This window comes from Triticum aestivum, chromosome 6D, assembly GCF_018294505.1.
Source record: "Triticum aestivum cultivar Chinese Spring chromosome 6D, IWGSC CS RefSeq v2.1, whole genome shotgun sequence".
Lineage (NCBI taxonomy): Eukaryota > Viridiplantae > Streptophyta > Magnoliopsida > Poales > Poaceae > Triticum > Triticum aestivum.
The window spans coordinates 135,054,930-135,075,044 of NC_057811.1; positions in this window are offsets into that span (position 1 = coordinate 135,054,930).

Sequence of the window (20,115 nt, forward strand, 5' to 3'; positions counted from 1 at the left end):
CCTAATATATTACTCCCTCCGTACCTAAATATTTGTCTTTTTTGAGATTTCAAATGGACTATCACATACGGATTATATAGACATATTCTAGTGTTTCTAGCAAGATGCCCGCGCGTTGCACGAAGTTGATGGAAAAGGTAAGCACAACTTATAAATTGACGGATGGAGTACTAGTTACAGTGATGCATATAATTAAGCAAAGGGATCGCACATGTCGGTATTGACTGGAACGAGAATGCAACAGCACAATAAGAATTAAGGCCACGATGATGCGATCGCAGTGGTGGTTACAGAAGGCAAGAAGAAAGATGGATCCACGAACGTACGACCTCCTCCTCCTCAACTTAGTGCGCCGGGCCACCGACCGGCGGCTAAGGAGCGGCGGCTTTTGTGGCGAGGTCGAGGTGCTTCTCAGCAAAGGCATCCAAGGCTTCCAGCCGGTTGAGGAAGGCCAACGTCGTAGCGTCCTCACTGGCCTTGTAGATACCTATGTACACGATTTGCTCGTACACGTGGATGTGTAGGTCGACGAATTCTTGCAGGGCGAGGCGCCTCGCGGCGAGCGCGACCTCCAGGTGGACATTCTTCGTGGCGTCGGCGGGCAGTCGCAGGGCCACCAGTGCTTGAAAGAGGTTCCGGCCATGGAGGCCGATTAGGGTGGCAGGCAATGAGGAGCCCGGGCGCGCGGGCTGGAGGAGTACGGCGATGTCGTCCGCGAGCTTCTTGAGGACGGTGAACTTGTTGCTGGTGGCAACGATCATCTGGTCCAACTGAGAGTCGTAGTTGGCGTCGACGGCGGCCATCCACCAGCCGGTCTCCAACACCGTCTGGAGACGATCCTCGGCGCCATGCCGCAGGCCGGCGTCGTGGACCATCTGGCGCAGCCGCTGGCCGCTCACGCGCATCGCCGCCATGGGTCTGGAGTGAGCTCTTTTGCGCTTAGTGTAGGTGCTTAGGCAAATGCTTAGGTGCGTACGATGTGGTAGATGCATTGGAATGGAGGGGCGCCTTTATATGAGGGCAATGAGGGCAAACTGCGTTGCATTCACATCGTGCAGCCTCTTTTCCCGGACCTCCTCCCATTACTTCCCTCATGCATTAATTGAAGGAGGATGCATTGGCCGTTCAACATATCGGGAACCGCTACTCCCTCCCTCGTCTGCATTAAAGCCGTATCGGGAACTGCGCCGCCCGCTGTCAAATCGAATACTCCCTCCGTCTAGGTGAGTATTAAGTCATCTTACGAAAACCAAATAGTAAACACATAGGCGTGGTGCATTAACTCTCACGTTGTTTCTTATTTTTTGACATAAATAGAGGAATCAACCAAGAAGAGATGTGGGGCTTGTATGCTTTTAATGACTTGAGACTATCAAACATGACATGCAGTGGTCAGTTCGTTGCACAAGAACAAATACAACCCACGTCAGCACACACGCATCTTATATAGCATCACATCCAATGGCTATAAAAGATGAATGAGACCAAATTATATCTCATCTAGATGAGTTCTAGCAAAACTGTATTAATAATACTTAGTACTCCTGCGCCATGTATCATATATTAGTATCATGTAGTACTTTATTTATTGCCATGTATGACACATAGTACTCAACTCTCTCTCTTTCTTCATTTAATTCTATGACACCTCATCAAAATTGCTAAGGCTAGTACCATTACAACCAGCCTTAGCAAATACTAAACATTAAGTTCTCTCGTTTTCCTCTCCACCTTGGTCACCTAGACGGAGGGAGTATACTGCGCGGGCTTTTCCTGCGCGGTAGGCGGGGCAGTTCCGCCTAGTCGGTTCGACAGAGACGCGAGAAGACGAGGGAGTAGGCTGCTGCAAACGTAGGGCTGTGTGATTTGACAGCGAGTTACTGCTGGACAGGTGGGGCCCCGTGATTTGACTTGCCATTATCATTTTAACTGCGGCGCTACGACCGGCGTGAGTCTCCCGATTCCTGACCACCTCCATACAGGTGCCTCTCCCAATGCTCCACCATGTAGTAGAGGCTGGCTCTTGCATGAGAGCCCACTTCTCCACTTTTTCCTTGCCTCTCTTTCCTCCACATATGCAAAAATGCCATGTAAAGCGCACTATTGTACTTACTTGCTCCTACAGGTGCTTAAGCTTGCCACATAGGCATAAAGTCTGATGTGGCAAGTTAATCAAGAAGAGAGAGACTAGTTTGGTGACCCAAGGAAGAAACGGTGCTAAGCGCGTGTACCTAGGTGAAAAGACAATTTTGAGTCTATAGCTAATTAAATGAAGCAAACTTAGCAACACCATTTCATTGGAAGAGGTCACTCCTTGGCAATGCAATAAATACTAGTACTCCTTGTGTCCCATAATATAAGAACGTTTTTGGCACTACACTAGTGTCAAAAACGTTCTTATATTATGGGACGGAGGGAGTACGAAGAAAGAGATAGAGAGAAGTAAAAAAATACACTTATAGCCAACCTTATAGCCAAAACCTTGTTGTAGTATGAGTGACTAAGTGATGACTATGTATGACATGCCAACATCAGATAGCCTAACGCACCGTGTTAAATCTCCAAGGGCGCGACCGCACGAGCGACGCGACGGTCGTGGTAGGCGCGACCACGATACGGGCTGCTGGCAGCCCTTGGATCTGAGATCAAACGGTCGCATGCTAAGTTGCTGAAAATTTGCAGAATAACCCTCCAGGATAGGATATTCACCCATAGGTCTAGAATCACGCCATGCAACCGTTCGATCTCAGATCCAAGGGCTCTCGGAAGCCCGTATCATGGGAGAATGGAAAGCCACTACCCTGCCGTTCGCACGCTGGCAGTTCGCTCCTACTCGTCCCCGCACGTCCTTCAATACTACGGCGGTTCGCTCCTAGTCGTCCCGTCCATTCACATTACGGCAGTTCCACTAATCCTAACCCTCCTCCCAAATCCATGGCGTCCCAAATCTCCCCGATCGGCGGTGAGTACAAGGTTAGAACCATCACCGGCGATGAGTTCGACGTCATCTACACCCGTTCTTCCGCGACGGTGAAAGGATGCCTTTCTCGCTTCAGACGCATGTTCGAAGACTCAGATGATGAGTGGGTCGCTGGGCTAGATGTTGAGTACACCACAGTCCTGGGACGAGAGAAGGATCTAAAGGACGAAGAGAGGAAGAAGCCCGCCGTGATCCAGGTTTGCGTGCATGACTTATGCTTGGTCTACCACATATGCCATGCCGACGTTGAGTGCCAGGATTTTAAGGACTTCCTCGAGAGCAACCTAGTCAAATTCGTTACTGTAGACTTTGGTAACGACAAAGAAGTCCTGCGTCGGATAGGCCTCGTTGTAGGCAACACCTTCGACCTCCAGAAGAATCGGCTGGTGTCCTCTCGTCAGCCTTCAATGCTGACCCTGGCAGGAGCCATGGTTCATCCTTCGTACGGTAAACTGGAGAAACCTCCATACACGTTTCATCGTCATGCATGGCAGCGGAATGTACTAGATATAGACCACATCCACTACGCTGCAATGGATGGCTACCTTTGCTTCAATATCTACAAGGGTTGGATGAAGAGCAACAGCCAAGTGTGCGGTTCAAGCAAAGAAGTATCGGCCAAGAGGAAGAGGGACAAGGACGAAGTCGAGGACGTGGACGAGGACTCCGAGTAAGGTGGCAGTGTCGTTGCTCATGGTGGTTCTAATGCAGTGTCTACCGGAATAGTTGCAAAGTTTAATTTCAGGTGTGCTTAATTTAATTTGAGGGGTGTGTTGTGCTGAGCCCCCAGCAGAACTATGTTATGTTTCTTCTTGTTACTTTAACTCTTCAGTACGTACATACTAGTATTTCTTACATTTCATCTTTTAGTTGGTATAGTACTACCACTCGTTTCTTCACATTATATACGTACAATATATATGGCCAACATCATATAGCCAGCAGTTTAGTTGTCAAAGAATTTCAGGGTGCTTAGTTTTGTCAAAGAATTCCAGGGTGCTTAGTTTTATTTGAGGGGTGGGTTGTGCACTTGTGCTGGACACCATTATTGTGACAAGCCTTTTTAATAGTACTATATGCATAATTTGGCGACGAGCGCTCTCTATATGTACCACCTTTTTTTTAATTTCAAGTTTTGCTCCATGGCGCAATCCATCGATACTACTACTGTACAAAAGTGGAGTATATACATTTTTAAAAGGCTAGAGGGCGGGGCAGTCTAGCTCGGTCGGTTTCACGAGAGGCGAGGGCCTTTGTGATTTGACGGCTCATTACTGCTGTCAAATCGAATAGTACTGCGCCGCCCGCTGCACGCCCGGCGCCTCCATTAAACCCCTCCGTTAAACCCGCATGCAAACCGAGAATCCTACTCCTGCCACACGTCCGTTCATGAGCGGGCCGGAATTAAACGCAACACCGGCCGAGCTCCTCCCGTCCGCCCTCAGTTTAAACGAGGCCAGACGCCGGCCAAGCTCCTACCGTCCGCCCTCTATTTACACGAGGCCAGACAGACAGCGGGCAAGAATCGCACCCCTCCGCCGCTCCCCCATCTCCTCCTTCACCATTTTCTCCACTCTTCCGATGGCTTCCGATGAGCCGTTCTCCGGCATATTACCCGGCTGGGTGGCCCGCCGAGCCCTCCGGATACGGGCGAGGCCGCTCGGTGCTTCACCAACCTCGCTTGGCCCGACGGAGCCAGTTGCCGCCCCAAGCAGGCGCGTGGTTCAGCAACTCGCCGCTCCAGTTCAGCTCGATGAGGAGTGGCGAGTTGCTCCACGCCGGCACGGCGGCTAGCACGCCGGTACGGGCGCCGTCGCTGCCGCGTCGTACCGCGCCACCAGTGTCTGCGGTGGCCGCGCCTCCCGTGTCTGTGGGCGCGCCTCCCGTGCCTGCGGCAGCGCCATGAGGGCAGAGACAGAAGCCAGGTGCGTGGAGAGCGACGAGTCGGTGGCCAGCTTCTCCGTGTCCGCCGCCATCATCGAGAAGTAGAAAACGGGAGGCCGCCGCCACTTGGGACCCATGAAGGCCACCGCCGAGGCGACGACCACGGATTCAGGTGGTTTCTTTGCTGCTTCGTCTCTTCCGAGGACCTTCGTCGACTCCGCAAGTGTCTGACGGACATGAGGAAGACAAAGGGATCCACGGGTGGCCATTTAGAACTAAAACAAGTCTAGATACATCCATTTCTAGGACAAGTATTTCCGGACGGAGGGAGTATTAATTATACAAGAGAGCCGGATTGGCACCTCTTAGTTCATGTAAATGTAATGAAATCCACCATGTTTATACGAAGATCCGGCTTTTTTATACGAAATCCTTCATGCTTATATGAAATCAGTCCGTGTTTGCACGAATTTCATCTGGTTGGTTAGAGTTGTAAAAATGTATGCCGCTGGCGTTTGATGTCGTCCTCCGCTTAAGGAAGCGGGAGGAAATTTGCTGGCTGCCGTTGGAGATGCTCTTTATGCTGGAAATAATAGAGTGACATCCAATCCATTTGATTTAATAGCCTGTATGATTGTCCGTCTATAAAAAGTTAATTGCATGTACAGTGTACACGTGACTTGCAGGGTGGCTACAGCTTCGTACAGAAAGTTAAAAAGAAACAAGTCCATCCTTAATCTTGTATTCTAAGTACTCTGTGGGTTCCACTGTCAGTACAGTAGCGAAACAAGTATATATTAAATAAGTAGAGTAATATATAATATAAAAATATAAAGTTAAAAGACATAATTCGAACTCATGTCATCGCGTTGCGAGCATCCGGCGCTAACCCGCCGAGCACATTTTTGTTGTAGACCATGCTGGAGATATGACCAAGGAAAAGAACTTCATCGAGCCAAAACTCACATTTAGAGAACTTCGCATAGAATTGATACTCTCTGAGCTTGTCGAGCACCAATCGCAAATGTTTGGCATGATCCTGCTTATTCTTGGAGAAGACCAAGATATCATCGAGATACACCAGAATGAATTCATTGGTAAAGGGGTTGAAGATGAAATTCATCATACGAGAGAACACTGGAGGAGCATTGACAAGGCCGAAAGACACGACAGTATATTCATAAGAACCAAAGCTTGTTCTGAATGCTGTCTTGGGAATATCTTCTTCACGAATGCGAATCTGATGATAACCCATACGAAGGTCAAGCTTCGAGAATACTTTAGTGCCTTTGAGTTGCTCAAATAGCTCATTGATGTTGGGAAGTGGGTACTTGTTCTTGATTGTCTTCTTGTTCAATGGACGGTAGTCGACACAAAGTCGGTCCGTGCCATCCTTCTTCTTGACAAAAAGAACACCACAACCCCATGGACAAGAACTCGGTCTGATCAAACCCAGTCGTTCTTGTTCATCGAGCTGCTTCTTCAATTCCTTCAGCTCGTTGGGTCCAAGCTTGTATGGACGCTTGCAAACGGGTACAGTACCAGGCTCTAGTTCGATAACGAACTCAACTGGCCAGTGTGGAGGCATACCCGGAAGCTCTTCTGGAAAGACATCTTCATACTCGCAAAAGACTGGAATTTGAGAGATGGCATCCAATTCGCCCTTCTCATTGAGAGAGAAAAACCGAATGGTTTCATCACGAGCGGCAAAAACAATCACATCCTCAGACGAGTGTGTCAATTGAATTTCCCTGGCAGCACAATCAAGTTTAGCCTTGTGCTTAGAAAGCCAGTCCATCCCGAGAATAAGATCAATATCCGAGTCACCAAGAACAATTGGAGAAGACTGAAATTTATAGTCGCCCATCTTGATGGTAACATTCGGAACCATGGAACTTGCATTCATGCATTTGCCCGGAGAGACAACTGCTAACGGCCTAGGCAATCCTTGGAAATGCAATTCATGCTTGGATGCAAAAGGTCTTGATATGAAAGAAAGCGATGCACCAGTATCAAAAAGAACTTTTGCAGGAATATCATTAACAGGAAGATTGAACATTATCATATCAGTAGATTCCTCCGCTTGAGCTGCATTCATCATGTTCACCTTTGCAAACTTTGGATTATGCTTGACCACTGCATTGCTGGAAGATCTGACAGGAGGAGGAGGAGGAAGACGCCTCTGGTTGAAGCACTTGTTAGCATTGTGGCCTTTCTACTGACATTTGTTGCAAGTCACCTCTGAGAGTGAACGGTGATAAGGAGCATTGGACTTGGGAGCTTGATTCTGAGACTTGTTCTGATAGCCAGAGTTGGAAGAGTTGGACGAACCATGGCCACCTTTGTTCTTCTGCTGGTAAGGCTGACGAAACGGAGGAGGAGGAGGCAACCAGAACTTCTGTTGCTTAGCTGTCACAAGTGAGGAAGAAGAAGACTGAACTGCGTCCGTGACTCTCTTCTTAGAAGCCTCACACTTGAGCTGAGCAGCCTCTTGCTTCAGTGCCATATTGTAGAATTGATCAAACTGAGTAGGCTCAACAAGAACGAGAGCTAACTGCAGATCCTCTTTAAGGCCACCTCTGAAGTGATAGATCATACTCTTCTCATCAGGAACGTCTTGTTTAGCGAAGCGAGCAAGTTTCTGAAACTGAATGTTGTATTGATACACAGACATGTTTCCTTGCTTGAGATTGCGGAACTCCTCACGCTTGCTCTCAACAACACTTTGTGGAATGTGGTGCGCTTTGAAGTCCCGACAGAAGTCAGTCCAAGTAATCACATGACCTCCTCTGGAATCTTTGTATTTTTGATACCAATCAGCAGCTTGGTCCTTGAGCTGGAAAGAAGCGAACTTGACATAGTCCTCAGGCCTGACATTGCTACATTCAAAATGCTTGTTGATGTCCACGAGCCAATCATCGGCATCCGTGGCCTCGGCACAGTAGCTGAAAGACTTGGGCTGATCGAAGATGAACGAATGAATTCCGTAGTAAATCATCACACTTCCATAAGTTGAGAAGCCACTTGAAAAAGATATGGAATGAACATATGAATTCGAAGTAACTCGAATACCACAATACAAAATAAAACAAAGTATTGGCTTGCAGAATAAGCCGGAACAAACATATGATAGATATTTCATCCGAAGTTTTCGTGGTGGGGCCCACACGGGCTCAATCGTACAGCACCATCATGTACAAGGCTGTGCACATGACATACGAAGCGTCCCCGAGTCGGCAAAGCCATGGACTCTTTAAGACACAACGAGACCACTGTAAAATCAACCGTATACAGGCGGACCACTAGACGTCGAACCCCAATCTCATATCATGCGTCTGTCGGAAAGAAATCCTAAGGCTACTTGAATTCCCACTTATAAACTTCCGAAACTTTCTGGTTATGCAATCTGGTGTAGGGGATACAGGGGACACAAAATATATCACCCAAACTAACAATCCCTAGATCCAGCTGTATCCATCCGTCAACACATAACCAAGAAATCTTCGGAAATCGTTTACCTCAACCTTCAAAAAACATCCGTTATACAAGTTATGGCAATACTCCCGAACTCCCGCCCCAGTACGGGGTGGCGTCGAGGTGATCTCACCAACAACTGCATAAAAGAGATTTCGATGTCGGCGAAACTCAGGTATTCCAGAACTGCAACGATAAAATTGTGACGACAACACCTCGGAGCTCAACTCCCCGGGACACTGCCACAACCCCTAAATGACAGGAGGCACCAAGAACAATGTTCTCGTCACAAATCGATCGGAACGATTCCAAGATACCCGCGTGATCCTAAATTTTTTTTTAGTGAAATTTGAGGAGAGAGTAGTCAAAACTCTACGTCAGGAGACCTCACCAGAGCGACGAAGGGACTGAGGAGTAAAAAGAATCCTACTCTCCGATATATAATCCTAAGACTCAAAACATTTTTATTCTAGACTCAACAACGCCAGCGATTCGATCAAGCAGGGGGCTCCTAAGTCGGGGATGGCTCTGATTACCAACTTGTAACGCCCACGATGCGGCTATATCTCCCACGTGTCGAGGCACGGCTTAGAGGCATAACCGCATAGTGGTTTAGTCGCAAGAAGGGTCATCTTCACACAATCCCATGTAATGAACAAGAATGGGATAAAGAGTTGGCTTACAATCACCACTTCACACAATACATAAATAACATTCATACATCATCCAAAATTACAATCATATAGACCGACTACGGTCAAAATCCAGATGGAAATAAGATAACCCCAAATGCTAGATCCCCGATCGTCCCAACTGGGCTCCACTACTGATCATCAGGAAAAGACACATAGTAACGACCACGTTCCTCGTCGAACTCCCACTTGAGATCGACGCCATCATCTGCTCTGGCATCGTCGGCACCTGCAACTGTTTTGGTAGAATCTGTGAGTCACGGGGACTCAGCAATCTCACACCCGCGAGATCAAGACTATTTAAGCTAGTAGGACTAGATGGTGCAAAGAGGTGGAGCTGCAGCGGCAAAAGCATATATGGTGGCTAACTTGCGCAAATGAGAGCGAGAAGAGAAGCAATGGAACGGACGTCATCTAGCAATGACCAAGAAGTGATCCTGAACACCTACTTACGTCATACATAACTCAGACCGTGTTCACTTCCCGGACTCCGCCGAGAAGAGACCATCACGGCTACACACGCAGTTGATGTATTTTAATTTGGGTCAAGTGACAAGTTATCTACAACCGGACATTAACAAATTCCCATCTGCCTCATAACCGCGGGCACGGCTTTCGAAAGATAATACCCTGCAGGGGTGTCCCAACTTAGCCCATCATAAGCTCTCACGGTCAACGAAGGATAAACCTTCTCCCGGAAAGACCCGATCAGTCTCGGAATCCCGGTTTACAAGACATCTCGACAATGGTAAAACAAGACCAGCAAAGCCGCCCGAATGTGCCGACAAATCCCGATAGGAGCTGCACATATCTCGTTCTCAGGGCACACCGGATTGTCCAAGCTTCCGATAGGCCAGCCCAGATTTGCCCCTGGTGGCCACCGGCGACTGACAGTTTGGACCAATACTCGGAGGAGCACTGGCCCGGGGGTTTAAAATAAAGATGACCCTCGGGCTCTAGAAAACCCGGGGGAAAAAGGTATAGGTCGCAAATGGTAAAACCAAGGTTGGGCCTTGCTGGAGGAGTTTTATTCAAGGCGAACTGTCAAGGGGGTCCCATAAATCACCCGACCGCGTAAGGAACGCAAACTCAAGGAACATAATCCCGGTATAACAGTAACTAGGGCGGCAAGAGTGGAACAAAACACCAGTAAGGCCGAGCCTTCCACCCTTTACCAAAATATATAGATGCTTTAATTAAATAAGAGATATTGTGATATCCCAACATATCCATGTTCCGACATGGAACAAACTTCAACTTCACCTGCAACTAGCAACGCTACAAGAGGGGCTGAGCAAAAGCGGTAACATAGCCAAACAACGGTTTGCTAGGAGAGGATGGTTAGAGGCTGACATGGCTAAAAATAGGAGACATGATATAGCAAGTGATAGGTAGCGAGCATGGCAATAGACCGAACAACTAGCATAGCAAAGATAGAAGTGATTTCGAGGGGTGGTCATCTTGCCTGCAAGATTCTCAGAGTTGTCGAAAGCTTGATCCTCGTAAGCGTACTCGACAGGTTCCTTGTTCACGAACTCGTCTCCCGGCTCTACCCAAGACAAGAACACAAACAAACGGAACCGCAATCAACCACGAGAAATGCGCAAGCAACATGATGCAAAACATGTATGATATGCAAGATATGATATGCGATGCATATGCGTGCTCCGGAAGGAAACAGATGAACATGGCAGTAACTTGGCAAACCAAGCATGCCACTGGAAAGATGAGATGATTTCGGTCGAAATCGATATAAAGATCACCGGAATCGGATGCACGGTTTGCAAATGGCAAGCAAAACAAGAATGACATGAATCTGCAATTAACAGCAAGATAGCACTTAAAATGCAACAAGCAACAATGCTACAACACCCCAACATGGCAACAAAGCACATGGCAGTAAGCTACAGGAGATGCTTGACAAAAGATGAACACTGAGCTACGGCTAGTTCACAACATATCAAGCGCAAAACAAAGCATGGTAGTGTTCTACTAAATGCACATGACAAAAGTCCCTTACTGACCATAAGCCAAAAAGGACCAGAAAATATGATGGCAAGCATGTAAACATAGCAAGTTTCGTTATCAGGTTTCAGACTTAGCAAAAAACAGAGCATGGCAGAATATTAATATGTAGGCCTCTTTGTGAGCTTGATGCACTCACTACAGAGCAATGCATGACAAACCAAGCATACCTACAGCAATATGGCATGTTTATGAAGCTAACCATGGCAAGAAAAATTGCATAGCATGTATGGATTAACTACAATAAGCTTGGCAAGATTGCAAATCATGTCAAGAATCTGCCAGAAATATTTTATAGCAAAAGTAGAGCCAGATTGAGTCATGCTATGGCACTCGATAATTGCAAAAAATTGCAGGAATGGATCAATTACAACTATAGATACAAATCATCCTTACTGAACATCTCCAAAATATGCATGGATCTCTCTGTAGCATCAAGTTTACATGGCAACAAAATTACAGCAGACAAGAACTTAGAGAAATCACTAAGTCCCTGAAATCAGAAATATTACGGGGCCTACTTTGCATGCTTGTGCTAGTCACCACAGAGATCACAAAAATACATGGACTACACCACTGGACAGATGGCATGACATACTTCAGAACACATGTAGAGCTTATGCTCAAAAGATGCACAGAATAAATGATACAAAAATGACAAATCTCCAAGTTCTGATAAGAGCCAGAGAATAACAGCAACTAGCCCTCTTCGAACGAAGATTTGGGCATCAAGGTGACCTCGAATGAACATGGTGCAATTGAACAAAATGAAGAGCATCACGAGGCGAACAATTTGACATATTACACGCGCGAATCGGAGCTACATGCAAGAAGTTACGGCATCGGGAACAAGTGCATATGCTGATAAGATTCCAGGACTTAGAAGAAAAAGGGGGGACGAAGAAGTCAACGGGAACAGTACCGCTGGCTCGATCCAGATCGGATCGGGACCGGAGCTCCTGGCCGGCGACGGGGAAGGAGGGAGAGGAGGCGCGGCGGCCCGGGGGAGGCGAGGCGGTGGCGGGCGGAGGGGCGCCGGAGGAGGGGCGCCGGCGGCGGAGAAGGCGAGCCGGCCGGCGGCGATGGCGGCGGCGGCGGGGCCGGCCGTCGGTGGCGGCGCGCGGCGGGCGGCGGCGCGGGCACAGGAGGAGGCGGCGGCGGGCTCGGGCGGGCCCGCTGCGGGCTTCGCGGGCCGGCGACGGCGGTTGGACGTGTCCGGCTCCGCCCGGACGTGTCCGGCGACGGAGTGGGACGAGGGCTAGGGTTAGACTGCGGTTGTAATTCGGGATGCCTACATATTTATAGGTAGAGGGAGCTAGGAGGCTCTAAATGAGGTGCGGTTTTCGCCCACACAATCGTGATCGAACGACCTAGAGCATGGAAGAGAGTTTGGTGGGTTTTGGGCTGGTTTTAGAGGGGAGTTTTGCTGGACACTCAAATGGACTTTGCGGCTGCCCGGTTAACCGATGGAGTACCAAACGACCTCCGAATGGAACGAAATTTGACCGGTAGTCTCCGGGTGGTATATTAAGGCCACTTGACAAGCCTCGGTCCATTCCGAGAAAGTTTGATACACGCACACGAAAGAAAACTAGAGGGGTGCACCGGAGGAGATAGGAGCGCCGGATTGGAAAACGGACAACGGGGAAAATGCTCGGATGCATGAGACGAACACGTATGCAAATGCAATGCGCATGATGACATGATATGAAAATGCATGACATGACAAAATACAAAATGAAAGACAAAACCCGACAACGGAGGGAAAAACATATCACATAGCCGGAAATGGCAAGAGTCGGAGTTACAAATATGGCAAGTTACATGCGGGGTGTTACACATCGCTTGAACATAAGTCAATATCTACTTCGTATCGTGGCCAAAGGTACAATATCGATTCAACGCTATAAAGATTGGACACTCACATATCACATTTTTTTCTATTTAAATAAACCTTTTCAGTTGTGCATGCCAAAGTTACAGTGATGTTTCTTCAAACAACCAATGTAGCTATCATGTATATGCACCATTGTTACTCTTGCATTCAAATTCATTAGTCTTGGATGATTTAAGTTTCTATTTTGAAGTAATATATGTAATATTCATATATGAATTCAACGGGTACGCAATTTATGAAATGGAGGCTATGTAATCATACGAGGTAACACTTTTAAGTAGCTGACTACAATATCCATTTCTTTTTGTGCGCCTCTACACTAACACGTCAATGCATTATGTTTAAAGTAAATAACCAATGGCACTAAATTATCTATTTACACGAGAAATACATAGGCTGAGCGTTTGATTCCTTTTATGTGAACGCGCCACTACACCCGTACGATTGGCCGCGCCCGTGTGAACGTCCAAGTAATCGGCGCATCATCCCGAGTTATTGTCTTTTTTCTGGGGTGGACTTCACACCAGTTATTCACTGCTGACGTGTGCCCCGTGTACACAGTCTAGCATGACCTTCCCGCTAGCACGGTCCAAAATTAGTTGAAACTGGATACGAACGATCCCGCGGGCGGCAATATCTCCCGCCTCTTTAGCATGCGAAATCCCCCTTTTGTCCTTGGTGCACGGAGACCAACAGTTACAATACCGCCCTCATCTACATGATAGGTCGGGGCTGCTTTGGTAACTTTCGGTTCCCCCACTACACGGCACCCCCATTTCCTCCCCCCTCCCGCAAAAACGACTAACTCCACAGCACCACAGCATCTTACATCACGCCGTCCGTACTTCATCGCCCTTTCTCCCCTCCCCTCTCAAAATCCTAGACTGCTCATCCACCGGCGTACCATAGCCCATTCACTGCCAGCGGCGTCCACCTCGCCGGATCTGCTTCCGCGGCTGCATCTACCCCTCCCACCTCCCCTAGAAACAAGTAGACTGCTCATCCACCACTGTACCACAGCCCATTCTGTGCCGGCCTTGTCCACGGTGCCGGATCTGCTTCGCCGGTACTCTCGTCAACCACCGCGCATCTGCAGCGGCTCACTGGTACTCCCCACCGGCGACGCTTCGTCCACACCCCCGGAGCCGCCCCACCAACGCCCTCGTCGACGGCCTCTGATCCTCTTCGCCGACACCTTCCTCAACCCTACCGGAGCCGCTTCGCCGACACCTTCCTCAACCCTACCGGAGCCGCTTCGCCGACACCATCGTCAACCCTACCGGAGTAGCTTCGCCTATACCATTCTCAACCCTACCGGGGCCGCTTTGCCAACTCACAAGTCCACGGCCTCAGATCCGCTTCCTCGCACCCTCATCCAACCTACCGGAGCAGCTTCTGACACCCCGTCCACGGCCGCAGATCCGCATCGTCGACACCACCCTTAACCCAACCACCGGAGCAGCTTCTGAAGCCCTGTCCACGGCCGCAGATCCGCATCGTCGACACCATCCTTAACCCAACCACCGGAGCAGCTTCTGACGCCCCGTCCATGGCCGCAGATCCGCATCGTCGACACCATCCTTAACCCAACCACCGGAGCAGCTTCTGACGCCCCGTCCACGGCCGCAGATCCGCGTCGTGGACACCATCCTTAACCCAGCCACCGGAGCAGCTTCACCTACGCCCTCGTCCACGGCCACAGATCCGCTTCGCCCACACCGTAGTCCACCCTACCGGAGCCGCTCCACAAACACCCTACTCGACGGTTCTAGATCTCCTTACCTGACCCCGACAGCCAGCGCAGCCTCATCACCCTCGACATTTCTAACGTGACTCCCACCATCTGGAGAGATGCCAAGCACCCGCCACGGCCTAGGTACTTGTCACCTTTAAACCCGTCTAGCATCACCTGCCCGATGTACTTCAAATATACTAACCGGTCGCTGTTACCTGTTATGCAGCTGGCAAAAACTACAAGGACGATGTTTCTTCTGGATCTAACAGCTTGACCAACCAAGATCCTGGACTGAGGCATTGCTATGATCTTGTAAGCGCGTCTCTGTCTCTTGTATTGTTCTGTGCCTGCCAGCGTGCTTTGCTAGGATTTTCGACCAGTAATCCCTTTGTGCAGACAATGATTTCTACTACTGGCTGCTAAATTAGATATGTAGATGTCATACATGATACTACCTCGTACCTCCGTTCCTAAATATAAGTCTTTCTAGAGATTCCACTATAGGCTACATACGGAGCAAAATGAGTGCATCTACACTCGAAAATGCATCTATATACATCTGTATGTGGTCCATACTGGAATCTCTACAAAGACATATATTTAGGAACAGGGGCAGTACACTACACAAAATCGTAGGTGGCATGTAGGAATTCTAGTGCACTACATTAGGCTCCCTTAGAGTGCCTGCTAGTCCAGCATACAGAGTCATGGCTAGTTTATGGTACGCACACAATCGTTAATTGGTGGTTTAAATATGCGCAAGGGATATGCAATGTAGTATCATGTAGAGATGTCTGAAATTAGCCGTGTCAACTTGCAGATAGGGTTACACAATGGAAAAGTACAAGATGTATGTGGCAATTTCATGGAACATCGCAAAAAAGGAGAGGCGGCGGTGAGCCTATACAGTGTGCTATGGTACGTCACTCCTCCATTGCAATCATCGTGACATGTCATTTGTATGCCAGTTCTATTAGCCAAGTTTCTTAGGGACAGTTATTACGAGTTATCCTAAGAAAATAAGCACCTGTGACTATAAGCTCCATGTAATAAGCCAACCAGTTCTTTTCATTGCGTTTTCAGCTTATCTTTGGTATGATCAGTGGAAAGTCTAGATTGCATTATATTTTTTTCATTTTGCTGCCCATATGGAAATTAATTTGACTTGCAAACATCACAAATTGAACCCAGTGCAGTAATTAATATGATAGGAAAACAGACCATCACTATTTGCTCAACATGCAAATACAAAGATACCATCTACTTGGCACAATCTACTTTGGCCAATGTTTTCCATAGAGATCCCATTACCTAATTTAAACGAAGAACGCATGACCCACATTTAAATGAAGAACAATTATTTATTGAAATTCGATGGTCCAAGTGGCTGGTTATTATCGTATAGCAGCACCACCTGAAAGCATCACATAGCAGCAGCAGTAGCTCATAGCAACTCATCATACAGCAGCAGCAGTCTGCAATTCAATATATACCAGCAGTAGCTCATAGCAATTCATCATATAGAAGCAGCAGGAGCAGCTCATAGCAATTCATCATATAGCAGCAGCAGGAGCAGCTTGTAGCAACTCATCATATAGCAGCAGCAGCAGTAGCTCATAGCAATTCATCATATAGCAGCAGCAACAACTCATAGCAACTCATCATACAGGAGCAGCAGCTCATAGCAATTCATCATATAGCAGCAGCAGGAGCAGCTGATAGCAATGCATCATATAGCAGCAGTAGAAGCAGCTCATAGCAATTCATCGTATAGTGGATCAGAATGAAAATTTGGCAAAAAATCATAGGAGATCCTCACCTTGTTGGATGAGCTCATCCTTCAACAGCACCTCAAGGCCATGGCCTGGGAGGAGGGGAGGGGGAATAAGGTGCCTTCTGCCGCAGTGTGGCATCAGCCGTAGTTGTGCAGCGCCCGCCGAAGTAGTGCGTTGGATGAACCATAGTGGAGCAGCTGCTGGAGACCATGAGAATGAGGGGCGGCGCCAGAGGGAGGAGAAGCCAGGGAGATTTGCCCCTACCCGCCGGCCATGTAGCCTAGCTGGACATAGCATTGTCGAGGACCAGGCCAGATGGGACCAGTGGCGACGGCTCGCTGGAGGAACCCTAGTGCTGCAGGCAGGGGATCGAGGTAGAGGGAAAGGGGAGAGGAGATGCATGCGGGCAGGGCAATGAATGCTTGCGTGTTTCTTTTTACTTGAGGGTCAGGTGTGACACGGGCGCCAGCAGTTGCATTTTGAGTGTAATATAGGCAGACAACAGAGTCATTTCACTATTCCCCTTCCCTTCAATTTTTAGTGAGGTTCTACCCGAAACACCCCCCTCCAAAGCGAAATTAGTTAAGCCCAAGCCCATAACTCAAAAATGGCTTCTTTACATCTTTTATGGCTTATTTTGACAATATGCCCTGAAAAGGCGGAATCGAACTGGCCCTTAACCTGCAATTCAATTGTGCGTGCAATGATGAATCACTCCTGCCTGCTATCTGTACATTTAGGCATCATCATACATGGCATAACCTAATACATGTGCATTCCATTGTAGAATCTGGAATATGCAATGTTTATGTTAGTTCATACGTTGCACATGATGTTTAAATGCCCCTTAAATCTGGTCAGTCAAGTGATGGTCTTTAAGCCTCCTTCTTTGCTTCTTTTCTTGATATGTAAGATTTGCTCACACATCTGTTCAATTGCTTGTTTGCATCAGCCAGCCATACTAGGACTGTTTGCTTTGATTACTTGATGTTCTTGACCTAACACTCTAACGGAGCTTGTCAATGATTTAAACACTAAGGGCTGCTGTAGTGGGGCCTTGTCTAACTCATAGGTGACATAAAGGTTTGGTTGTACACTACAATGGGCTCCCCAAGAGTACCTGGAGATCCAGTTCGAAGGTATGCCTAGTTTTTACATAGTGCAGACATAGTAAATGCTCATTTCATTGTGTGCAAGTGCAAGAGATGCGGCATGTTTCATTATGTGGTGTTGTTTTGTTATAGTCTCATCCTTTTGTGTTCACAGACTGGAAAGTATGCATATTTATCTTCCAAGGAGACGAGTAACTAGTTTGTGTCACCTTGCAGAGGGGGTGCAATGAAGATAAGATTGAGGATTTCCAAGTACAAGATGTTAGGAAGGAGCCTTGCAAGAGAAGTAGGAGCTGCGCTGAGCCTCTTAAACCTGCTAAGGTAAGTCACTGTATGCAACTCAACAGTTCAATTCCTTGTTTGTTTCAGGCATAGTTAATTTTCTCTTTTCAATTGCTTTATTTGTCCTCAGTTAATGAGATGCCCAAATAATCATGCCTGATGTTCGGTACTTGTATCACTATTAGTTGACATAATTAAAGGCCTTACCATTTAATTACTCTGCCGAAGTGTGCCTGAAGCTTTGAAGTCTATTAACCAACTATTATTGCATGAGGCTAACAATCTAGTTTATACTACGCTAATGATTGCATAGTTTTGCCTGCTGTAGTATGTTTGTATGAAACCCTCTGCTATTCATTATGCTCCCTAAGACTTTAATTGAGGCACAGAATGGCCAACTGCTTGCTTACTTATACGCAACGTGCTGTCTAAATTTGTAACTTGTCTGTGTTTTCGATTGGGCCCCAACATCATGCTCCTCTGGTGAGCTAAGAGGGATTTCTGTATGCAGGCTGCACAGACTATCTTTTTTATAATTTTTAAAATATCACCTGCTTATGCTTCTTGACGTGTAACATTTTTTTGAAAGTGAGGTGTAACATTATTGTTAGTCCTGTTTTGCCATGTAGTACAAAATAGTGTCTTGTTCGCTTCACTGTTGTAACTATATTTTTGCCCTAGTCATGTGTACTTACAGAAACATTTCAAGATGAAGTGACATCAACACAAAGATCTGCGAGCAGTGCGGCATGGCCGTTACCGAATGATTATGGATTGGAATTGGAATGTGCTGATGTTCTCGAGCATCAACTAGAGGTGGCAAGACAACGTGTACATGATTGTCAACGTATAATCAACAAGTTGAGACTGGATATGCAGGTATTAGATGCAGGAGTCAAAAAATGAAACAAGACACTGAGGTAACCATGAAGGAATTGGAGATTTTGCAGACTGAAATTTGTGCTATCTGAATCCGGCCAATCCTATTTTCTGAAGAGATTATAGTTCAAATGGAGTTAAGTTGATGCGCGTCCATGATGTATGAGCTGTATTTGCCAAGTGTATGTAATTTGTTGTTTGTGTATGCTTTATTATCACCTGTGCCGAACCATAATGCCCGGTGGGTATAATCGGCTGTAATTTCTTTATTGTATAGTGTAGGATTATTCTACCTTTCTATGCCTTGATCTCTTTGTTGTATAGTATTGAGTAGGATAATTCTTTGAATATGCTATATCGTTCAAACGGGGGCCAACTCGCCCGACCATGGCCCTTCACGGGCCGTCGGATCCATGGGCCGTCTACGTCTCGTAGGATCCATGGGCCTTCTACGTCTCGTAGGATCCATGAGCCTTCTACGTCTCGTAGGATCCATGGGCCTTGTACGTATGGTAGGATCCATGGGCCTTGTACGTCTCGTCGGATCCATGGGCCTTCTACGTCTTGTAGGATCCATGGGCCTTCTACGTCTCGTAGGATCCATGGGCCGCCGACTCATTTATGGGTCTTGTACGGGCCTTTAATGGGCCATAGACGGGCCTTTAATGGAAATCGTACGTTTTATGGGCTGACCATAACGGGCCGTTAATAGGCCGTATTTGGTGATGCTATGAAAATGGCCCAACAGACTAACGGTCCACAAACAGGCCGACTGTAACGACGGGCTGAATTTGGCCCACAAGCAGAAAATGACAGTAACGGGCCGTAAGTAACCGAATGCTGCAAATGAGCCCAAGAATAAATGGGCCCTCGGAAGGCCGAAAGTTAACTTGGGCTGGAAACGGCCCAACGGAATAACGGGCCGTTAATGGGTATAATGTGATACACTGTTCATTACGGGCCAGTTTCACCACGGGCCGTTAATGGGTGTAAAGTAATACACTGTTCATTACGTGCCTGTTTCAGCACGGGCCACTAATGGGCCAAGAGTTACAAAGGGCCTCCTATGGGCCGAAAGACGTCATGGGCTATACATGGGCCAGAAGTGAAAACGGGCTGGAATCATATTGGATGGCCCAGATGACACTACTGGGCCTAATTCGGATAGGGCGTAACGGGCCTTGGGTTAGCGGGCTGTAAATGGGCTATATGCGAACAGGCCGTTAACAGGCTTTCCATGGGCCGGCCCGCCAGCTTTTGACCAAGTCATACGGGCCGGCCTTTTCACATGAATGGGCCACTGTTGGGCCGTGCCACGTGTCGACGTATCATAGGCGCCTTCTGTCCAGTGAGTGGATGACATCTGTCCCAACGATGAGC